We start from the raw sequence: 25583 nt of genomic DNA on the forward strand, positions 1-25583 counted from the left end.
TGTTGATCCTGGTGTAGAGGGTGTTCCCTTAGTCCAGCTTGCTGGGGACAGGGGCTTGCGTGATGGTTTTCCGGGTTTTTGTTGGGATCCAGTTCAAAATGTTCCTTAGGGCATGCAAGCATGTGGCAGTGATGGTGTTGACTTGGGCGATTATGTTGAGTTTGCAGTTGATGATGGTTTTGAGGTTCTTGCCATGGGGGTCTGTCAGCCACCATGTGGAATCCCACAGTGAGGATCTCTTCCAAAGATTACGTTTTGGAACATGCACTTTCTGGTTGGCTGAGGTGGGCCCTAGCCAGGCAGAACCAACCACTCCCATCAGGGGTGGGTGATTACACTCACTGTATATCCTGCACTCATCCTTGGGTAGCTTGGCACTGAGCAGTCAGGCTTATCACAGAAGCAATGTGTAAAACATTGGCCAAGCACTCACTCACAATAAATACACTGAGCATCACAAAGGAGACTTCACATGTGATGTATGTAAAGAACGTTCGTATTCAACACACACAGTAATCAACACAACATTAACATCATGTAGTTCTGGCCATAAATCAAACTTGTAAACATTACTAGGCCCAACCCTGTTGAAATGACACTAGTAGTATGCACAATTGGGACAGAGCATATTCTAACACCCCCAGCACCCTTTTGCATTGCAACACATTGTCAGCCCTAGGCCCATCCCACCAATTCTTGTAATTCAATAACACACAGTTATAGGGTGCACCCCAGGTCACACTATATCAGAAATATGTACATACAAAGAATTATAACACTTTTTAGCAGCACAATGGGATGAGACTGCATGGCTAAAACAAATGTCAAATGTGTGTTCTTCTGGTAGTGTCATGAATCACAGGTGATCTGCAAACTGTCACCCCCCCACACACACACACTCACTCAGCACTGATATGCATGCAACGGGTATCAGGTAGGTCCGTAAGGAACCCATTGGCACACATAAGCACACAGCACCATAATGCAGGGCAACTGATACCCAGCAGGTCAATTGACAGCATACTGCAGACCCTGTGGTCCAAGCCTCCCTCCACCCTCTATCTCACCCCGACTATCCTATGTCCACAGATTGAAGATAGCCAGCCCTCTCCCCAGATACTAGGTCTCATGCATCCGAATTCACACTTAGTCAGGGACCCAGGGAAGTAGTTGGGGGTAGGTAGTAGGACGAATCAGGAGGCAGTTAACAAATGGGGGTTTGGCAGCCACTTGGGAAGTTCACCACACAAAGCGGAGCAAAAGCGAGCTGAGGGCAATAGTTGCTCATTCCAAAAGGGTCCCACAAGGGCCTTCCGGGACCAGCCCAGTTCTGTGAAGCACAGGGAGGAGGGGTCACGCAGGCTCTTGATGCGCTTCCAGTCACTCTTGAAAGCATTCTTTCAGCTCAGTCAATCGCTCTCGCTACCCAGGCCCAATCCAGGCAATAGTACCTGGCAAAATGATGTAACTGGGGGACAAGATGCTTATGCGTGTCGAGGTCCCCACGATGCAGGGGACACACACCTTAGATGCGGGCAAGACTTCTAGGGCTCCGCACAAAGCAATCTGGTCTCCAGGCACAAAATCAGAGTTTGACGCTTATGCCATGCTACCGGATGGGATCCAGCAGACAATGTGGGCACTAAAAGGGTGCCACTCTTCAGATGTCACAGGTAGTCAGTAGGGGTCCCTTGTTGGAGATCTGTGATGTCCCTAAGGCCTCCAAAAGAACAGGGGGCAAGCCAACAAGCACCTGGAGAGCACACGTCAGGGTGCCATGCAGCAGTCCCCACAAGTGTATCTCTGTCCTGCTGAAGTATGGCACCATAGTATTAATGAAGTGTGCCTTTGAAGTTGGGGGTGGTTTCAAACAGCTCCCCTTTAAACCACAGATGTCTTCTCTGAGTTTCAGTCCTGTCTGCCTTTAGGCCATGGAATGCAGATCTTAATATTTAGTGGGCCCATGATCTGGCTCCCAGAGGTCATCTGTCAAAGCCTCTTCCTCCAATCTACCCAGCCAGGACCTCATATGGCAGAGGTCTGTCGCTCCACTTGCAAGTCCAAGGTATTATAGCTGTTGCTGGGTATTGCCCAGATGTGCTCCTCCAGCCTCCAGTGTGGATAGGTGTCAAGCTAAATGGCACACAGAGAGTTTTAGAGCTGAGAAATATCCCCTTTTTTTCAGGAATGGCATTTCTTAGCTGGTATTGACAAAAACCACCTTTACCACAGGAAAGGGTTTGTCATTGTGAATCCAATGATAGGAAACATGATGAAGCTGTTCCACTGTAATCCACTATTGCAGACTGAAGTAATTTCAACCACGTACCCATCTTATCCTATGGGAAGAGCAAACCTCATCTGCAGCAGAAACACATGGGTATTCCTCACTACCTGGGCAGGGAACTCACTTCTGTTCCTGCCCAGCCTTTCACCTACCACTCGCTTAAGACGTACCATAGGGGGGCTCTAGTGGTAGTGAAAGGTTCTCTCAGGATGGGATAGTTATTTAGAAAGGTCGGCCTGAGCATAAGCTGAATGCACACTCACAGGCCTGCAATGGCAGACTGGACACATGTTTAAAAACACCATAGGTGTAAGTGCGCACACTGGCCTGCATTGGTAGACTGGATATATGTTTAAGTACATCTTTGGTGCAAGCATGCTCACCGGCCCCCATTGCCAGGCTTGGGACATGTTCAGAAACATCAGGCAAGCACCACTTCCTAACATGTGTTCGAAGGGCAGGTGCACTTTAACATTGTATTTACAGGCGAAAGGCCACAACAAGAGAATCAGGAAAACTCTGGAGGAAAAAGCAAAAACTGTAGGGAAACACTTTGTGAAGAGTATCAGGTCTCACATTAGGACTTTGGTCTTGTCGGCGGTTCAGTTTCAGACAGTTTGATTTAATCTAGCCAGAGATTGTTGTCATGATTTCTGCTAACTTTTCCGGGTGCTGGTCGTCTTGACTATGAGTGAGCGAGCTACACCTGATATCCTTGGCATGATATTACCCCTCACTTTTGGCCTTCACTTCCCTTTTTTTGCTGAAGTTGTTTTTGTTGGCATTTGGACTCCATTGGTTGTGCTCTTTCTTTAAGCCAGGTAAAATTAGTATACACCTAATTGGCACATTTCATTTGTTTATAAGTCCCCAGCAAATGGTACTCCATGTACACAGAACATATAAATAAAATGCTATTTGTAGGCTGCAGTACCCATTGTGCCACCCACTGAAGTAGCACTGTAAAACCTGTCACAGGCATGCCACTGCAGCCTGTGGTGCAATCTTGAACTGCTACTTCAATCCGGTGAAAAAAAACCTTATGCCAGATCTAAACCTTCCTTTTAAACATATATCATTCAGCCCGCACAAAGGCCCAAATAGGTAATATGGCATGGTGCATAATATTTAGAAAGTAGAACATACACATTTAAATTTACATGTCCTAGCAGTCAAAAACTCCTAATGTCTCTTCTTACCGTAGCAAGCCTAACTCTTTTATGGATTAATGCTGGGTTACGTGATTTCCTTTAATAATTGATAACTTCAGTTTTGAAACAGATAGAGACATACATCTTCTACTCATTTGAATTGTAGTTTACATTCATCTTTAATAGTAAAGTTTAATTTTTAAGTTACTAGTCTGATAATGCCACTTTTAGGAAGTTTAAGTTTTCCTGCCTCAACCAAACGTGCCTTTCTGCCAGTGTCCTGGGTCACATGACTGGGAATGGCTCTCCTGAGGCGCGTATTCGGTCCAGACATGGGGACCAAAGGAGCCTGGCTATAGAGGGATCCTGACAAGATGGTTGGGGAGGTGTAGTGCCCTACCCTTATGACACTTCGAAAGGCCCTACCAGCAGCACACACAAGGAACCAGAAACCAGGCTTACCCTTACCTTTTTCCTTTTAGACAGATTGGACACCAACTCAAGGAAAGAGAAAGACATGGCAAGAAATGTTTTGAGTGTTCGCCAGGCATGGCCCATACATAAATGCTGGTCCTGGGAATAAGAAGGGCGCCCTCAGATCCCCTCATCAAAACATTCCTGGACCTGTGGAAGATTCAGAAGAAGGACTCTCCTGCTGTCAGAAGAAAGAAGACTGGACATGGTTATGATTAATATAAGATACCCAGAAGAGACTCCAAGGATCAGTTGGCCGACTTACTGTTTGGTCTACAGGGACACAACAAGCTTCCAGAGACCTTCCCTGCAACTGTCCAACTGACTAGTGCCAACTGGACCTTTCTGAGCCCTGGTTCTGGCCTCTGCTGGAGTGAGTCCTGATCCCCAATAGGAACCCCCCAGGTTCTTGATTCTTGAATGGAATCAGAGCATAATTCCCCCTCTCCAAAACGAAACACAAGATGAAAATCCATCAGTTTTGGGCTTGTCTTGAAAGGAAGCATGCTGCCTGCTTTAGCAACGATTGTTGCATCTACGGCAACATAAAGCTCTGACATCGACGTCGACCAAATATGCTTGAGTGGCACTGTGGGTCTTTTAGGTGCTACTTTTCATCTAAAAGATACTTAACCTACTTATTGGATTGTTGTCATTTTGTATAATTGTATTTACAAATTGTTACTTTATAATTCTTAATAGTTTTTTTTCTGTTGATTCTTTACTTTAAATAATGTTGGAGTGCTGCATTTACACTTTAAACATTAGCTCTAAGTTAAGCCTGGCTGTTTTTATGCCAAGCTACCAAAGGGTTAAGCACAGGTTTATTTAGTGACTTTTGTGATCCATCCTGACAAGGATTGTGTTCATTACTTGACTGGGGCTCTCGCCTCTTTCAACTAATAACCCTGTTTCTTACAGAGAGAATATCAATCAATCAATCAATCATTTGTAGAGCGCACTACATACCCGTGGGTGTCTCAAGGCGCTGAGAGGTGGGGGCGAGAGCCGCTACTGGTCAAACAGCCAGGTCTTGAGCAGCCTCCTGAAGGTCAGCATGTCTTGGGTCTGTCATAGGCTCAGTTGGAGGGTGTTCCAGGTCTTGGCGGCGAGGAGGGAGAAGGATCTTCCACCTGTGGTTGTTCTCCGGATGTGAGGGACGGTGGCGAGTGCGAGGTCGGCGGAGCAGAGCTGGCGGTTGGGGATGTAGAAGGAAAGTCGTCTGTTGAGGTAGGCTGGACCGGTCTTGTGGAGTGCCTTGTGTGCGTGGATGAGGAGCTTGAAGGATATCCCCTTGTTGACGGGGAGCCAGTGCAGGTTTGTCAGGTGGGGAGTGATGTGGCTGTGGTGTGGTACGTCGAGGATCAGTCGTGCAGAGGCGTTTTGGATGTGTTGCAGATGTTTGAGAAGCTTGGTCGGGGCTCCCGCATAGAGGGCGTTCCCATAGTTGAGTCTGCTGCTGACGAGGGGCTGAGTGACTGTTCTTCTTGTGTCTGTCGGGATCCACCTGTTGATCTTGCGGAGCATGCGGAGGGTGTTGAAGCAGGAGGAGGAGACGGCGTTGATTTGCTTGGTCATGGAGAGCGTTGAGTCGAGGATGATTCCCAGGTTGCGTGCATGGTCGGTGGATGTCGGGGCTGCCCCCAGTGCGGTCAGCCACCAGGAGTCATCTCAGGCTGAAGGGTTGAAGCCGAGGATGAGGACCTCTGTCTTGTCCATGTTCAGCTTCAGTCGGGTGATCTTCATCCAGTCGGCGACGGCCTTCATTCCTTCATGAAGGTTGGATTTGGCGGTGATGGGGTCCTTGGTGAGGGAGAGGATCAGTTGGCTGTTGTCGGCATAGGAGATTATGTTGAGGTCGTGCTTCGGGCGACGTGTGCGAGTGGGGCCATGTAGATGTTGAACAGTGTCGGGCTGAGGGAAGAGCCCTGGGGTACGCCACAGATGATCTCGGAGGCTTCGGATTGGAAAGGGAGGAGGCGGACGCTCTGGGTTCTGCCAGAGAGGAAGGAGGTGGTCCATTCCAGAGCTTTGTCTTGGATCCCTATGGCGTGGAGGCGTGTGTGTAGTGTGTGGTGGAAGACGGTGTCGAAGGTGGCGGAGAGGTCCAGGAGGATGAGGGCCGCGGTCTCACCGTTGTCCAGCAGGGTCCTGATGTCGTCAGTGGCGGCAATGAGGGCAGTCTCAGTGCTGTGGTTTCTGCGGAACCCAGACTGGGAAGGGTCCAGGATTCTGTTTTCTTCAAGGTATCAGGTTAGCTGTCTGTTGACGATCTTCGATGACCTTGGCTGGGAACGGAAGCAGGGAGATGGGCCGGAAGTTCTTGAGGTCTCTTGTGTCCGCCTTGGGTTTTTTGAGTAGGGCGTTGATCTCGGCGAGTTTCCAGCTCTCTGTGAACATCGCGGTCTCGAGGGAGAGATTGATGATGTTGCACAGATGGGGTGCGATGGAGCTGCTGGCTTTGTTGAAGAAGTGGTGTGGGAAAGGGTCTGACGGGGAGCCGGAGTGGATTGTGTTCATGCTCTTGATGGTGTAATCAAGGCTCACATTGGCCCAGGCTTGCAGGGGGTCATGGTCGATGGTGTGCGGAGAGTCTGTTGTGTTGATGTCTGTTGAGGCTGTCTGGGTGTTGAAGCTGCCGTGGATGTCTGCTATCTTGCGGTGGAAAAAAGTGGCGAGGGAGTCACACAGGGCTTGCGACGGTGGGATGTCGTTGGTGTTGGAGCTGGGGTTGGAAAGTTCCTTCACGATGTTGAAGAGCTCCTTGCTATTGTGTGCGTTGTTGTCGAGGCGGTCTTTGAAGGAGGTCCTCTTGGCAGTCCTGATGAGGTGATGGTGGTTGTGGGTGGCGTCCTTGTGGGCTGCGTGGCTGTCCGGAGTCTGCTCACTGTGCCATTTCTTCTTTAATTTCCGGCAGGCTCGCTTGGAGGCTAGGAGTTCTGGGGTGAACCAGCTGGCCCTCTAGCTGGTGTCTCTGTAGGAGGGTTTCTTCAGCGGGGCGAGGGTATTGACCCAGTCGTCGAACCAGCGTCTGAGGTTGTGGGCAGCGTCGTCGGTGTTGTAGAGTGGGTGGGCTGAGAGCGAGGTTTGCGTGTAGTTGGTCTTCGGTGATTTTGCTCCAGCAGCGGCGAGGGTTCTGTTGGGTGCGGCGGTGTGTGGTGGGTTTCTGGAAGGTGAAGTGGATGCAGCGGTGGTCGGTCCAGGGGTGTTCGGTGGCGTGACTGAAGGAGACGTGGGAGCTTGAGGAGAAGACGGGGTCGAGTGTTTGGCCGGCAGAGTGGGTAGGCGTTGTGATGAGTTGCTTCAGTCCGAGGTTGACGAGGTTATCGATCAGGGTGGTGGAGTTGCTGTCGTTGTTGTTCTCAAGGTGAAATTTCAGGTCTCCGAGGAGGATGTAGTCGGTGGAGGTCAGGGCATGCGTGCTGATGAAGTCGGCGATGGAGTCGCTGAACTGGATTTGGGGTCCGGCGGGTCTGTAGACGAGGGTGCCTCTGAGGGTGGAGTTGGGGTCTGTGTGGATCTGGAAATGCATGTGTTCGGCGGTGCTGAGAGTGTCATCGGTACTTGTGTGTTGTCAGAGTAGGAGATGATGTTAATGTTGTGAGAGTCGGTGATGCTGGCAAGAGTGAGCAAGTAACTGCTTAGAGGGACAGACCCAGGGATTAACCTTGTGGAACTTCGCAGATGAGGTTGCGGGTGTCTGAGGTGAAGACGTCCTGCATGTCAGTAATAAGCTGATCCATCCAAGCACAGGACCTTGTTTTATAATGTTGTGCAGGCATTGGATGAGGATGAAGTGGGAGACCTTTTCCAAAGTTTGGAGAGGTCCTGGAGGATAAGGGTTTCTGTGGCTCCTCTGTCCTGGATCATTTGGATGTTGTTTGTTGTGGTGATAAGGACAGCTTCAGTACGGTGGTTGGGGCTGAACTTGGACTGAGTGAGGTTGAGAAGGTGATGGTCACTGAGTTATTTGGTGAGGCATTTGCTAATGGTTTTCTCTTATAAGTTGGCCACATATGGAAGCAGGAAGATCAGTCTGTAGTTGGAGAGCTTAGAGGGGTCTGCTAAGGGTTCCCTCAGCAAAGGAAAGACTGTTGCATGGTTCCAAGAATCTGGAAAAGTTGCTGAGGAGATGAAGGTGTCCAGGATGGGTATGAGCATGGCACTGATGGTTACAAGTCCTTTATAGTAGGCATGGTGGTGCAGGTGTTCTCCAGGACACTAGAGTGGATGGACTTCATGGTGGTGACGATTTTATCCTGGGTGATGTTGGGCCATGAGGTATGTGTTGGCTCTTTCGATGAGATTGTGAGTCAATTGGTGAAGTCTTTTGGGTCTGGTTGAAGATTAAATTTGCTGTATATGGTGATGATTTGGTTGCTGAAGAATAGGGAAAGGTAGCTGCAGAGGTCATATAAGGGGTTGGTTGAGTTAGAGGTGCTCACTGATGATTTGAAATCTATCACTGGTGAAAATTGCCTCTATTGATACCAGCATCGATGTTGGGCCTCCAACGTGGTCCATTTAGTGGTCCAGATCAGTTGGTGGTAGTGTCCTAGGGTGGTCGTTTTATATAGCACTGGCAAGAAATTAGGGTATCAGATCGTTTTACATCAGTATATGTTCAGATCAAGATAACAAGTATAATCAAATTAATTAAGTCAAATCGAGTCAAGACAATGATTGAGAACAAAGGAAGAAAGATAATGGTGGGGTTTTAGGGAGAGCTGAGGGTGGAGATGCTGTCTCATTGGGCGATTTATAATCCACTAGTTTACGTGCCAGTTGAGGAGGAGATCCTATAGCTTTCTTTTGAAGGAAAAGAAGGAGGGGTTAATCCTGATATGTATTGATTTGGAGTTCCATATTTTAGGGGCATTGCTCGAGAAGGAGTGTGAAATAGTTTTTTGCTCGTGGGCTTAGGGCGAGATGAGGAGCATGGCATTTGAGCTTCTGAGGTTTCTTGTCTGTCCTGCCTTTTTGAGCTTAGAGGCCAGGTAGGTTGGTAGGTTGGTTTTTCAGTATGCAGAGCTTTGTGGGTAAGACAAGTAGTTCTGAAGCTGCAACAAGTCAGGAGCTATTTCAGTTCATTCAGGGTTGGGGAAATGTGGTCATAATATTTGATTCCTGTGACCATTCTGTCTGCTGCATTAAGAGTGGCTTTGATCGCTGTAAGGTGGGATTTGGCAGTGCCTGTGATGGTGGTGTTCACATAGTCCAATCTAGAAAGCACTAGTGCTTTTATTGCAGATTTGGGATCTTTCTGCAGTAGGTAGGGTTTGATTTATTTCAGAAGTTTAAGGTTGTCAAAGGCACTCTTCGCACTATTCTTTATATGATCTTTTATGCTGTCTTATTTTGGTTGAGTGTTAGGTGATTGAGGGATAGACATAATGCACTTCTTTGAGGGTGGCATTTAATAGATGAATGTCTTCTAGTGAGGCGATTTCCGTGTAGACCTGGGTGTCATCTGCGTGTATATTGAAGGGGATTTTTGCTTGGTTGATGATGGTGGTGAGAGGTTTCATTTAGCTACTGAGTGTGGGCTAGAGGAAGGAGCCTTGGAGGACCCCCTGTGCAGGTTTCCATAAAGGATGCAAACCAGCACAGGATCACCGAATCCGCACCATTTTTTTCTTTTAAGGGAATCCAAGAAAAGCTTGTGGTCGACCGTGTTCAAGGTCCACAATAGGTCTAGGAGAATGAGTAGATGCATTGGTCTGTATCCAGGGACTTGTAAAGGTCATCTACTATGTTCAGAATGGCTCTTCCAGTGCAGCATCCTTATCTGAAGCCCGATTGGGGAGGGTCCAGGAGAATGTTATTTTTGAAATTTTGGTCAAGTTGTACGAGAACACATCTCTCTAGAGTTTTGGCTAGGAATGGGAGATTGGAAACTGGTCTGAAGTTATTGAAGTCCTTCTTATGTTCACAGTTTTTTACCCTTGGTGTGACTTGACCGGGTTTGATTCAGTCTGGCATCACTTTTTAGGTAGCTGTTTAGTATCTTGGTCCAGAGGGGTGTTAGGGCGTGGTTTCTTTTTTTTGCCAGGGAGGGTGTCCGCAAGGTGGGAGGGGGATCGAATGTAGCCAGCAGAGAACATATATCTGCCTCTGCCACTGGGTTGAAAACCTTCCAGCTTCTAGGGCTTATGTGGGACCCTTGTGTTTGAATGCAATTAATTGTGATAGAGCATAGATTGAAGGAAGTTCCCAAGGTACAAGGTAGGAGCATGGAGGCATTATCTCCTGCTGTCCTAGTTGCACGCTCGCTCTCACATTGTTCTAATTGTTTTAAAAAGTTGATTTTAACCTACCTGCTTGCTGCACTTTAGTTCTTGATATCTGGTGCTTTAATCACGTGACCTGCTGTGCCCGTCAGTCACAGCGGGCACGACGCATTCAAACGGTTAGCATGTTTGTTGTTACACGCTTCAGGGGATCAATTGCGATGCTGACGCGACCAGCAAACAGACACCCGCAGCGGGCGTGCCAAAGGAAACCATGTCTGTGCCCGTCCGTGCCTGGTCCACGCCCAGCGCCTGGACCGTGTCCAGCGCCAGAACCCCTGCTGGTTTTAACAGAATAGCTTATTCAAGGAGTCAACTAGAGGCTTTAAATATTGGTAAGTGCGCCAATCACACTTTGGATATATTAACAGTCTGTACAACTCTGTTTTTACCTGCCCCAAGTGCAAATATTGGGTGGCTTTGACCAAGGCCATATGCTGCCCTGGTACGCACCCTCATTTCCCAGATGCCTCAAACTCAGGGAATAACAATAGGGTAATAGGCGGGCTTCGCTGGTTAACTACACAAGGGACAATAATGTTCTGGCCACAACTGCTAATAAGCTTAAGGCTATTTTGCTTAATGTTAGATCTGTAAGCAAGCATAAGTTGGAGATTGACTACCTGCTTCAAACATCTAGCTCTGATTTAATCTTCCTCTTAGAAACATGGGCTACCCCCACTACTGAACCAGACTGGGTGGTGGCATTGCCTCCGGGCTATTCCCCTGCCTCGGTCCCTTGAGTAGACAAAATAGGTGGAGGAATAGCAATAATTTATAGAACAGAGTACAAATTGAAATTTGAGTCAATACCCCTTGCAGGTGCTGAAGCCATGTCATTTAACATCAAAATTAATATTAAGGTCAATTTTACTGGTTTGCTTCTCTATAGACAACCAGGTTCCAAACTTTCATTCCTACAAGGTCTTTTTGAATTTATGGAGTCCTGTACATATACCCTCTCCTTTATTGTACTTGGGGATTTTAATTTTTAGCTTGAACTCCTCACTGATTCTATGACCTTGTCATTATTAAATAGTTGTGAAGCCCTTGGTTTATTGCAGCGAGTGGTTGGACCAACTCATAATGCATTACACACACTAGGTGGAATTTTTACTAATTATCCCGCAATTCAGCTCAATAAGATCCTTCCACTAACCTGTACAGACCATGCGGCAATCATTTTCAATCTCCTTGTTGAAACCACACCTCTTCCCCCTACACAATGTCCCCCTACAACTTTTGCACAGTTTTGGCGTCATTTTAATCATGAGACCCTCATTGAGAGGCTTACGAATACTGTTTCCATGCTTACTTCGAATTCTAATCCGGATGCAGTTAATTATGACAATTGGATTAGAGAAGCAATAGTTAAACTAGCTCCTTTAAAATCAGTCTCCCACCGCAGACACAAACCTACTGCCCCCTGGTATACTGCGGAGCTGAAAGATTTGAAATCAAAATGCAGGTGAATTGAACGTGATTGGAGGGTGCATTATACCACAGAAGGCAAGCTAGGCTATAATAAATCTCTTACAGAGTACAAAGAAGCTATTTGTAGAGCCAAAACTGAGTTTTATACTGGCAAGATAGAGAAGGCAAAGAATTCTACCAGAGAACACCTTAGGAATGTTTCCTCCCTATCTAAGCTCCAACAAGGAGACTTGTTCTATCCCAACCAAAACTTATATGACCAAATGGACGGGTTCTTTCAGTCAAAAGTGCAAACAATTTATAATGAACTGGAGGGATTGGATTCTGGGCCCCATATTCCACCCGCTCAGGAAGGATAAGGAGAGGTCAGCAATTTCTAACCATCTATCTAGTTACACTGGATTCGGTAAATGATCCCTTTCTGTCCATCAAGTCTGGCTCACCAGAGGACACCTGTCCATCCAATATAATTCATTAGGCCTCTAGATTAACAAGCTCTCTCCTGACCCCCCTTTTAAACACCATTGTAGGATGTGGACATTTTCCTACAGTTTGGAAGAAAGCTTGCATTAGGCCCATTTTAAAGAAGTTCTCCATGGACCCTAGGGATGTTAAGAGCTATAGACCTATCTCCTGCCTTCCTTTGCCGGCCAAGGTTCTGGAGAAAGTCATTAATCAGGAACTAAATGACTTTCTCATCTCCAATAATACTCTGGATACCTCCCAACAGGTTTCCGTGCAGATCACTCTACAGAGTCCGTACTGGTTGTGGCCACGGAAGAACTTTGCATGCAAATTGATAGTGGTGGAAGGGCGGTCCTGATCCTACTTGACCTGTCGGCCGCTTTTGACACAGTGAATCATCTAATTCTTATGCAATAGCTGAAGGCAAGTGGGATCAGTGATAAGGCACTGGCTCTTGTTTTGTCATTCCTGACAAACAGAGAACATAAGGTTTGTTCGGACAACCATAAATCGGACATATTCCATCTCCCTTGTGGAGTCCCACATGGGTCGGCGCTCTCACCCAACCTTTTCAATACTTATGTGACGCCATTGGCCAAACTAGTTAGAGACTTTGGCTTTTCCCTTGTGTTATATGCCGACAACACTCAAATCATAGTTTCAATATCTTCAGTTAATGAGGTGCCGTTGGCAAGGTTTCACAGTTGTCTTGATAGCATCATACAATGGATGCACACCAACTATTTGAAAATAAATACATGGAAGAGCAAAATCATGGAGTTTGACAATGGCCCTCTAATCTGGAACATAGACTGGTGGCCAACGGGGGCAGGAGAGTGTTCGTCACCAGTTGACAAGATGATAAATCTGGGAGTTGTTTCGGATACACGGCTTAATTTCTCTGCTCAGATTAATCAAGTTACTTCAGCTTGTTATTTTACATTGAAGATCCTATTGAAGATCCTACTATTTCTTCCAATGGAGCTGAGGAAAACTGTGGTGGTTGCTCTTGCACTGACTCGCATTGATTATTGTAATGCCCTTTACCTAGGGGTTGACCAGCGGCAGCTTACTAAGCTGCAATGCCTTCAGAATATTGCTGCTCAGACATTACTCAACATACCTAAATTCAATCATATTTCCAGGGGCATTAGGAGCCTTCATTGACTCCCGGTTAAGAGGCGTATTGAATTTAAGGCTCTTTTCCTAGTCCACAAAACCCTGTATGGAGGCGGTGCTGTGGTGTACCGTAACTTATTTCAATAGTATTGTCCAGGGCGTTCACTACGGTCTGCCAATCAGGCCTTGGTTAAAATCCTGAAATGGAGGAAGGCCAGATGGGGTGGGAGATGCCTTTCATACTTGGCTCCCAAACTCTGAAATAGGCTGCCTTTGGATATTAGATCTCAACCAGCTCTTTCCAAATTCCGTGGTCTATTAAAAACCTGGCTCTTCCAGGTCTAGCAGTAGATCTTGTACCTTTGGACTTACCCTTCTATATATGTTTCTTCAGCGCCAAGACGCCCCGGCAAACGAGCGCTATATAAAACACCTACTTACTTACTTACTTACTTATGTCCTGTGGGGTGATCATTGCTAGGGAGATCATGGAGTGAGAAGGGGATGTTATCTTCATTTCTCGGAGAGGGTTTCCTTTGGAAGGCTGGTTGCGATCAAGAGAGAGTTCGATCTTCATGATTTTATCACTGAAGAAGGTGTCAACTTTTCACATTGTTCTTTTGATATCTGAGGGTTTCTTAGGGCTGGCTTGGAGGTCTGTTGATTGATGATGTTGAAGAGCTCTTCTAGGCCGTTTTGCCCTTATCTAGATCATTGCAAAAGAAGGAGGCTTTTTCATTCATTATGTGTTTTTTATATTTTCTGTGTTGCCTACTGAGCAGGTCCAGGTGGGCTGTGTATGGATTCATTCACCAAAGTCTTTTGGCTGCTCTGAGTCGGCTTCTTTCAGTGTTTAGGCCTTTATTGAACCAGGCTCTTGAGGAACTGTTTCTTACCTTTTTCAGTTTCAGATCGGCTAGTTGGACCGGGATGGAGGACATTGTTGAGTTGTAGTATATGATGAGATCAGTTATTGAGAGGTTCTCTGATGATGGGGGTAGTAGAGATCTTCAAGATCCCTAAAAGGAACTTGTCTAATATTTCTCATCCATTGGAGGGTTTTTTGCGTACAAACTGGGAGGAGGGATACAAGGTATTTGTATTTTGTAGTGTTGGGGGAGGTTAAGGGGGCCAGGGCATTGGTGCAGGAGGTTGTCCAAATTGTTGAAATTTGTGATGGCTTTGTGAAGGCTGTTGGTCTGTTCAGGTCAGTTGGTGTCGGGTCCTTGTCCAGTATATTATTTCAGATGTGAAGAACAGTTATGGCATGGGTCGTGTGTGTTAGATCGGGACAGGAATGCTGAACGTAACAAGGGTATGGTCACTCCAAGTGACTGGTGTGTGCTCATTGACTCCAACATTGTCGAAGGAGTTGACAATTGGATCCAGGAGGTGTACGGCAATATGGGTGGGTCCTTAAACTTGATGGGTCAGGCCCAGGTTTCCAATGTCAGAGCAAAGTGTTTTCGAGCTTGGTCAGCAAGGTCTTCCAGGTGGAAGTTTAGGTCTCTGAGGAGGATATAATATCCTGCGTTAATGATGAGTGGTGCAACAAAGTCGGCAATAGGGTTGGAGAAGCTGGTGCATGGTCCCAATAGTCTGTTGATGAGAGTGTTGCTTAGGGAGAAGTTGGCAATGAAATGCAGCTTGAACAACAGGTGTTCCAGGTGGGTGGATGGCGTGTCAGTAGCAATAATGTAGCTAATGACATTCTTGTAGATGATGGCAATTCTGCCTCTGGTCTTATGCAGTCTGTAATGCCTGGAGATCTTGTAGCCAGGGGTGAGGCTGGGGCAATGTCAGGTGCCACTGCGAGGTTCAGCTAGGTTTCCATGAGGAACAAAAGGTCTGGAGTATAGTCATTTGCAGGCCCTAGATGGTGGGAGTGTGTCAGTGTGAGAGAATGGGGATTTGTGTGCTATCCATGTGGGACCTGTGAGTTTGGGGTGTAAATGTGTACATGAAAACCTGCAGGGTGCGCAGGAGAATGGTCCCTCAGTGTTGTGCAGTGCAGTAGAAGTAAAACGAGTGGCAGCCAGGGTTGACAGCATGGGTGGTTGTAGAAGGGTAGTGATGGGTGGGTGCAGGACTAAGGTTCCTTCAACTGGGGGCGGATGGGTCATGGACAGGCACAGTTTGCCTTGCCACTGAGCACATTCATTGTGCATCTGCATTTCAATGAAATAAATGGCGCGTGATTGCGCCCCGAACCAGTCGCACTGCTACGTGCACAAGTCCACAATGCGTCAAGTTTATCCTTGTTTTGTAGAATATTCATTCAGTTCTCTTCTCCAACTTAACTCCACTTAATCCACACTTGAAGAACCATGCTAATTTTCCAGGTTTCCTATATTTATGATGAGACCATCCGGACTTTTACCACAAACACGATAAACGCATGATTCATCCCAGGCATGTTCTTTATTAAAACCCAATGCATTTCGGACTCCACGAGTCCTTCGTCAGGGGTAACTACAAATTAAACATGTTGTAATTAATAATCAACATATGCATATAATATAATACATCTGTTCAACAATGTTACTGCCAACAGCGATAATCTACTGTGCTTTGAAGAATGTTATGCTAAAATGTGCAAAAAATAAAATGAACAAACATCCCCCTCGTTCTCATTCTCCCATAATCACCCCCTCCTATACTAAGCTGCGAAACTTCTTAGCTAACTGTCAATTTCTCATGTGTATTTGGAGAAAACCTTTTTCATAACCAGCCACTCGCGTTTAAACACTTCTGGACAGCCCCTCTGTGTAACACACTGTTTCTACACCACCAGTAATTTACTTCCGTTATAATTTTCTCCCCTCCTCATTAAAGCATTCCGCCCATAAGATCCCTTCCTCTATTTACCCATATTAAACGAACAAGCCCAGTTCTGTTCAACGTGGTGCTCACGTACCTGCCCAGGAATATTACAGACTCAAAATCCTCATCTCGAAGACAAAATGTTACCCCGCCTGTAGTCATGCTCGGTTTTTAAACCTCACGTGTGAGTTAAAGTCCCTCCCTAATGCGCGCGTGTGCTGATTAAACACCTGATCTAAACCATTACCGCTTCACAATTAACAAAGACTACAGTCCCCAAAGTGCTTTGCTGTTCTTAATTTTAATTCCTGTGACAACATTAAGGTGCTTAAAAAATGCGCTCCAACATAAAACCATCCTCAACTAATAAACGTGTAAAAAACGTGCAAAAAAACATGCACCTTGCTACGTGCTACTTTCTCTGTTTGTTACAACAACTGCTTGACATTAATCCCCCACTTGTAAAAGAACAGGATATATTCGCCATTAGGTGGATCAAGCTTCCGACTCCATTTAATCTTTATAACCTGCTTTCTTTGCTGGGTGCAAACCATAAGGCGGGCAATGATTCATGCTTAATGATCGAAAGTAATGGAATGCACACCATATGCTCAATCCTAGTTCCAATGTTTGTCCAAAAATCCTCATTTCAGCCACTCATAAGTAGGTCATGTGAGGGGGACGAGTGCAGTGGGTGTGGCTGTTAAGGGTGTTGGTTGATGGGAAGGAAGGAGGGGAAAAGGCTGGAAGAAGGGCAAAGTGAAAAGGTAAGGATCACTGGGAGAGAACAAAACTGAGAAAAACTAAGGACAGTGACAAAGAGAGAAAGAACAAACAAAGGGCAGAATCAGTGGGCAATGTCAAGCAAGAAAAGGCATAAAACAAAGAGAAAGTGAACTAACTGAGGGCAATGACAACAGGAAATGGTACAAACAAATGGCAGTGACAAAGAGATAGAAAAAGTACAAACAATGGGCAATGACAAGTGAGTGAATGAAGAAAAGAGCAAAGACATGGGAAAACACAAAGGAAGATACCTCAACATATGAAAGGGTTCTCTGAACAGATCTTTATGTGGTTTGCAGGCATATACTCTGATCCCAGCAATAAAAGTGTAATTTGCACGTAATCAAATCCAATCCTAGTGAGAGTGCTCCTCTTCAGTGGGATAGTGAGTGAACCATATATAAGGTGAGTTCTACAACAAACAAGGGAAACCACTGTAAACATCTAGAACAACGATGAGCCATTGTTCAACCAAGACAACCCCACAAGTGAAAGAGAGAAGCCCAATTTGGAGAATCCTCAATATATCCCTTTATTTCCAAGATGCCCTTTTTTAGCAATATGAAATGATAATTGTATTTAAACTAAAACACATTCCTTTCCATTAAGGACACTTTGCACAGTATAACACACAAACACTCAAAAAGAAAATCTAGTAGTTATGCATTCCAAAGTAAAAGACTGAAAGCACAGCCAGGTATCAAGGGCATTGCAGATATTTAGAAAATATATACATTTGTTCTGAAAACATTTCATTGATAAATCAAAGGGTACAAGTACTATATTTTCAGATATGTGCTTTGTTAGCAGCGTGACCAATACATATCAAGCAATCCTAAAATGCTCTATTATTATCCCTGAATTTTAACAGAGGAAGTATGTAAAGCTAGAAGCTATTGTTAATTAAAGGCAGGTATATGCTTCTTTTTGAATTAAGTTCATTCCTCCTCTGTGCTGACAAAAACAAGGCCCCATGGCTTTGTGTGTGTTCCCAATCAAGGAAGCTCTGCTCTCACAAGGTGATCAACAATATGACCAAATGTTCTGAAATTCAGCAGAAACCTGTTTAGCAGCACCATGAACAATATGCTTGATTATGAAGTGGAGAATCTGACTGAGAACATGATGGGCAAAGCAAGGTCATGTTTGCTAAAAAGTTACTGTTTGGAGCAGTTGCAGTTGTGCGGTTAAATATGATTAGATATTAATAAGCACATATGGTCCTTCAGGTAGAGCATTCAGTGTGGTGAAAAAATAAGTCACTGAGTGGCATGGCCAAAGAAGTACAGGTGTGAATTATTTTCATGTCATACCTGTTTCAGGCAGTGGCATCAAATGAGTAAACTAAAATCCTATGCGTCAGACAGTTCGCTACCTGACCAATATGTGAGTGTCTGTGAGCTTTCTGTTACTGCATCCAAATATGTTACACAATTACAGACAATACCCCAAAACAATCCAGACCTGTTGGCATTGACAATTCTTGTTAGCAGTATCAGATAAATGAGTTACCATGTTGACATTATTGTGAATGATTAGAAACAAATTAGTTTTAATTCTGAAAATATGGGACTGAGTTAAACATTTCTAAAGCCTATGAAAGAGGTAGCAGTCTTCAGAGTGTTGCAATCATTCCTGTTCTCTTCTTCATACCACTTTCCACTACCACCTCTCTGTGAGACACACAATTTTCTCTGCACATCTTTATAAAATCTTCCATCTCCATATTTCAGCCCTCATCTCTTTTCTCTTCTGCACCCTCTTTTCACTGTCTCTTCTGCCCATGTTTTATTGCCTCTTCTTCACTTTACCAATCTCCCCATACACACATTCACCTGTGAGCAATGTTTTTCTTTTTACTTTCTCCCTGTCAATATTTCAAATGGAGCTTTTTATCTCCTTCACATGTGTTTGCATATAATTACAAGTACAATTGGCACACCTTTTGTGCCCTCTCCAGAGGGGCCAAAAATGAAACGTTGAGCAGCTATATTGAAAATGTTTTTGATGCACTGGCAGCCACTGTGAGAAACTCGCACTAACTTTGGACTCAACACCAGCACTTTTAATCATGGCTCATTATATAATCCTACCCAAAACACACAGACACCTATAGGTGAGTCGTTGAAGGATACACCCAATAAAAGATTGGTATGCAGCATGATAAATTACATAGAAACAAGTGCAGGAAAAAAACAAATACTCTTAGTGAAGTAAATTAAGCAAAATGTATGAAATGCAAGAAATAGCAACATCATTGACTGGGATTTCTGTAATATTTTTATAGACATTGTTGAGATATTTAAGAGTGTTCTGCCTTGTAAATGATATCAGTATGGAGCATGATATCAACCCTTTTCAAGTTCAGATTGTAATTACTGTCAGGCCTAAGACCTAGAGCTAGCTGCCTTACTGAAAGCCCTGATCCTAGGTTTATGTTGTTCACCTTCCTTTGGCTTAGGCTTGCCTTTTATTGAATGCTTTACTCTGACCTGGGCCTCACAGCCATAATGTAGCACTACAAGGCCCCCAGGAGAGGTGTAACTCCAAGTCCAAATCCCAAATTTCAAACGGTTGAACTAAGCACGAGGAAGAATATCCAGGGCAGGAAGAGGATGTTGATGCTGTATGTAGAGTAGCCTCAATCTCTATGGCACTTCCTATTTAACTGCATTATTGCGCTGGACAGCCCGTTGCGACGACCTCACTACTTTCATAGTGCGGTGTATGTTAATGGTTGTCCATCATACTGGTAAAGACATAATTGGTGATAAAAACTCCAGAATTTTGTTCCCCTAAATCAAAGTTGGGATGGGAAGGAAGAGTCTCTTTTTTTTTTTTTGCTGTAATGAGCAGTGTGCACAGCTTGCTGCTGTTACAGCAAAACAAAAATGAAAGCCGTCCACCCTATTGATTCATTCTGCTTTAACTTTTGCTTGGTGCCAGGGGCATAACTATGTTCCTAAACACCTATCAATAAGGGAGAAGCAGTGTTGGAAGGGGAACAATGTCCTCTTCCCAGGACTGTTTCTCCCTAGTGGATCCCTGCTTGGGAATTGCACTGAGCATCTGATCCACAAGCAGGAGTCTACCTCATTAAACACAAGGGGCATTTTCTGATAGGGGAGTGGCCCTCTTGGACAAGGACCTAGGTGACCCACACCTTTGGAACAGAACAGTTTTTCTGCCTCCCTCAGGAACAAGGTAATCACTGTTTTGGGGGGAATGGTCACCTAGGCATGGGCAAATTCCAATCGACTCCAGGCAAATCAGCCTTCTGGTCCCCTCTGGGAAAGTGTAAAGGGGATGTTTACCACCAATCTTCCCCCCTAGGGCAGAATGCCCACTAGGCACCAGGAAATTCCTACCCCACTGTCTTGAGTGGAGAGTGGACCTATTGGCATAGTCCTGCGCTCCCCATGTCTCCAAGTACAACAGTCTTTCTGCCACTCTTGGGGCGCATATGGGATACTTACTCCTAATATGCCCCTAACGAGGGAAAGAAAGTCAATTAGGCTATGAAGGGATATTTTAGATTTATTGTTTTGGGGGTAAGGCAGCACAGGACAAGTCTTGTACTTTCTCCACTCCCAGGCACCTGGGAAAAAGCTGGAAAAAGTAGAGGTGTGTCCTCACAACAGATAGCACACTAAGCACCAGAGATTGTCGGATTTCCCTCATTGGGGGCAGCATTCCCATTGTATTAGGTCTATACTCCACCCTCCCCATGGCACAGGGTTCTTTCTGACCTTCCAGTGACAGCATTGGCAGGGTTTACACCAAATGTCACTCCCAGGTATTCAAAAGTGCACTAGAACACAATATTTCAGATTTTTGGTTTAGGAGGGAGTGGATTTTCTTAGGCATGAGCCAGTGCGCTGCCACTCCAGGCACAAGAGTCTTTCTGCTCCACAGACGGCAGATAGGAGGTGGTTACCCCAATCTGCCCCCTCTTGGTGTCAGAAAGAACACTAGACTAGAATCTTTGTTTAATGTTTGAGAGAGCATCACCTCAGGCGTGGGCCGTTGTTCCCAACATCCCCAAGTACAGGGACCTTTTTTCCACTCTGGGGAGGAATAGGGCGTGTTTACCCCCAATCGGCCCCTTAGTGAGACAGAGAGCCCAATTAACCACCCAGGAATATTTTAGATTTAATGTTTTGGAGAAACTGCTCCAGTGGCATGGGTATGTGCTCTCCACCACACTCAGCCACAAAAGCATTTCTGTCACCCTGGAGGGAAGATAGGGGACAATATGGCCCCTGTGGTGCAGGACTCCTGCAATATCACCATGGACTATCTTTATTTATTGTTAGGTGAAGCAGCCCCTGTGGGCATGGACCTGCGCTTCACTCTCCCCATGGGCACAAGAGTCTTTCTGCCACCAGGGGCGAATAGGAGGTGTAAACCATGTTGTGTTTCAGGGTCTTTTGTATCACAGATATTAGCAGAGCCACATAAGTGCAGAAGCGCTGTGATTGAGACAAGTGTGGGAATGCTGTGTGTTAGGAATTGTGTGGCTCTCCACAGATTCTGAAAGTTTCTGTCACAAAAATATGAGGATTCTTTTTATTTTAGACAAAGTTTGAGATTTGCTTGTCATTCTGGGGAAACACTATCAGAGTACCATGCAAGACACACCACAGTGGACACCGCACAAGTTAAAAAAATCTTTATGTTTTATAGGCTTCCCTGGGTGGAGCCGAGCCAGGGTCCAAATACTGCAGCTTCCCCATCGCCAAAACTGTTCATTTTGAAAAGAAAATGTTGAAGTCTCCACTTTGCAGTTTGGGGTCTTTTGTGTTGCAGGTGCTAAAGAGACTCACGCATGTGGGGTAGCATTTATATCAGGAGAAGTGTGGGAACACAAAATCTATGAAATAGTACAACATTTGTTTTTCACAAATTTAATTTATCTCCATTATTAACTTCTAAGGTGTAAAGCTAGATGTTGTAGACTATTTTAACTATTTAGACTATTTAGGAATCATGTTCGATCAAGATAATAATTGGAGAAATATGGACTCTAACAGGAGATTATTGTTGGAAAGAAATATTGGGACCCTCTTCAAATTTTTGAAAAAAATTGGGACCAAATCAATTGAAGTGATGGAAAAGGTTTATGAGGCAAAAACACTATTCGCTGCTTCTTATGGCACAGTGGTATCACAGATGCCTCTAAACATCAGCGCATAGAAGATGCCTTCTTGAAAAATCTGGTCTCCCTTCCCCAGTTGTGCTCTAATTATAACTGCCACATGGAGTTGAGAGTTCCTTATATTATTGATAAGATTTGTATTGCACCAATTATGATGTGGCATTCAGTCTGGCGGAAATAAACCCTTTCCTTGACTTGAGATATTGTAAACAACATCCTGAAATTAGATGGTGCAAGTAAAATAAGATGGTTAAGTTATGTTGAATCTAATTTGCAGGATATTGGGTTGCATTATCTTTATGAGGATCCGAAGATGTGCCGGTCAATATCCAAGAAGGAGGTGAAAACTCACTTGTTGGTCCATCTACAGATGAAGCGACACAATACTAATTTTAAACTTTCTACAGTCAAGTTATTTTACGCTGCCCCAAGTATAAGTGTAATAAATGTGAACTCCACTTATCTATCGTTCATTACGAATCTACAAAATAGATACGTATGCGGTTACGGCACTCCCATTTTGCCCTTGCGACAAGCGATCTACTCAGAACGATGTTCATTTTTATTCTTTTGTAAATTTTATAGTGATGAAAGAAAAAGATTCCTGGTCCCCCTTATTGGTAAAATGAATTTTAAACAATGTTGTGTAGTCTTATATCATCTTCATTTACTGTCTGATCTCTTTACATGTTTCTCTTTGGGCTAATTTTGATCATTTTGTTATTTAATATGAAATTTAAGATGTTCGGCTGTGCAATATTTGTGTGTATACTTATGAACTAATGTTTTCCTTTTAGCTTATGATCATTAATTATGTTTTAATCCATGCTATTCTAAATTTTTATAATAGTTTTTATCTATCCATGTACATGTGTTTGTAGAATACTTTTTATGCTGATGTTGTGTCGGCGAAATAAAGTTATTTCTGACTGACTTCTAATATCTAAGCCTTTGTGTAAGAAATATCTCACTTAGCAAATTGCCCTCTGGATTAAAGGATAGTATGGGTAGCCTGAAATTGAGAGGTGTGCAAATACCTACAATTTCTAAACCCAGTATCTTGTGCGCATTTAAAAAATACAGGTTTCCTTTGTACCCATTTTGCATTCATTAGATTTTACCAAATGAATTGCTGCCTAGTCTGTGCACAATGACAAATCTTTACAATCTGAAGCTCAACAAACAGGGAGCTAAGGCGCAGTTATAATTCCCGGCCTCGCTCCACACAATGTGGCATAGCCATATGTATATACATCGCTCATTGGAGGAGGCAGATGATCTGATTGCAAAAATTAAGAAGGGAGCACTAGAGGAGTAAGGGGTAAAGAGGGTAGAAGGATCCCCCAAAATAAATGTGTTTCATTATACCCGGGATTGAGACACATTAGGATTTGTGCATATAATAGCAGGGAGGGTTCCCCCCGGGGGGTACATGGGCACTGGGGTTGTGAGGGGGGGTGAAGGGGGAGCACGAGGTGGGAGGCAGTGGAAGGAAATAAAAAAAATTATCCTCTCTAATGCCAGAAAGTCTGCTGCTTGGCCATAATACTAGTTTTTGCCCTAGTCAGGATAGCACCTAGATGGAAAATCTTTAATAAAGAGTTAGTGATTTAAGACTCCTTTAATGGAATGTTAATGGCCTCAGATGTAAGCGCAGGCAGAGATTTATTATGAAATATTTAGAGTAGAGCACAGCACAAATATGCTTGATCCAGGAGACCCACCTGGATATCTCGAAGAGTCAAGCTACTTTTTCTCAGTATTCTTGGACAGAATCTTTTTATCTTTCAGAGCAGACAGTCCATTGCAAGGGGGTAGCTATCTTGAGTAAACAAGGGGAAGGCTGCATTGTATAATTATTTATGACAGATACAACCGGGCGGTGGCTTATCACTCTCCTAGACTTCAGAGGGATGGAGCTAGCTTGCGCATCCTTTTATACCCCTAATATTGATGCTCATACTTATTTATATAATTTACGATGGAACCTTATGGAAGTCACCACTTCCTTTATAATTGGGGGGGATTTTAACATTTTGCTTGATCCCCTGCTTGATAGATCGAATCAGAGTTGACATGTGGGTGCTCCTCGAGTCCGTCAGGCCCTAAATAATATGATTCAAGATCTGGCACTTTTAGATGTATGGAGAGCCAAGAAGGGTAATACTCATGGATTTACCTTCCAGAGTAAGAAACAGTGACACTTTTCAAGAATAGATTATCTTTTAGCAGATAGATCTATCATAGAATCCATAACCTCTATCAATACTCACCAAAGTCATATCTCAGACCATGCTGCGATCAACATCTCCCTTGTAGGCTGTAGTTAACCATCAAGGCCAAGATGGCCTCTAAAGAGAGTAATGTTGACTGATCCAAATATAGCAGAAGCACTTAAACGAGCATATGTTGACTATTTTGCAGTTAATATTGGGTCCACTTCCCTAGACATTGTATGGCATGCTTTCAAGGCCTATATAAGGGGCACTCTACACAGTCTTACATATGCCAAAAATAGATTAGAATTTCACATTTAAAACATTTTTGGAGGACAAAGTAGGCTCACTAGAGGCAGATCTTTCCGGATGAATCCGGTGATGGTTGAAGCGAAGACACAGGTGCAGAAATTGTTAGATGAGGCCTGTCAGGATTATAGGGTCAAGTTAGACCAGAAGTGTAAAGCACGGTGGTATGCAAGATCAATGCAGAATTTTTAGTATGGTGAAGAATCAGGTGCTCTGCTGGCTTGGAAGTCTAGATTAGATCGGTCTAGGAACTATATAAGCCAACTAGTTGTAAATGAAAATGGTGGTATCCCCAATAAAGTGGAGGATCCTGTCTAGTCTCACTATTCTCTGCATTATGTAGGGAACAAAATCTTCTGAACCCAGAGGCCCTGAAAACCTGGCTAAGGGAGCTCCGCCAACCAAGTTTAACATCACACAGTCATGAATTCCTAGATGCTCCGATAACAAGGGAAGAGATTTGCCTAAGTCTTTGCAAAAGCAAGAATGGCAAAGCGGTAGGCACAGATGCACTTCCCAACGAGTTATATAAACTCTTGAATTTGATCTTTTAACCAGAGGGCCAAGTTCCTAGGTCCTGGAAAGAGGCAGCAATTGTACTCATCCTGAAACCCTATAAGGGTCCCTTAAGAGCAGATTCCTCTGGAACAATCTCTCTGTTGAACGCGGACTATAAGATCTTTATGGGCATTTTAGCAGGGAGATTGGCCAAACTCGACCCACAACTCATACACAATGACCAGAAGGGTTTCATCCCCAAGAGGTATATTCAGGAGGAGACCCAGAAGCTCATTGGTACTATAGATCTTGCCACTGAACATATCAAGCCCTTGGCCATGGTGGCCCTTGATGCGACCAAGGTATTTGATAGAGTGTGCTGGGAGTACCTGTGGGAGGTGATGGGAACAATGGGCTTTGGACCCATATTCCTACATACTCTAAAATTGAGTTATGATGGTGCCTCGGCTAGTATTTTGTTAAATGGGGCTTTAACATCTAGCTTTAATATTTCAAGAGGGACAAAACAGGGCTTTCCTCTCTTGCCTCTGTTATTCTACATATACATAGAGC

The sequence above is a fragment of the Triturus cristatus genome, chromosome 8 (genome assembly GCF_964204655.1).
Source record: "Triturus cristatus chromosome 8, aTriCri1.1, whole genome shotgun sequence".
NCBI lineage: Eukaryota > Metazoa > Chordata > Amphibia > Caudata > Salamandridae > Triturus > Triturus cristatus.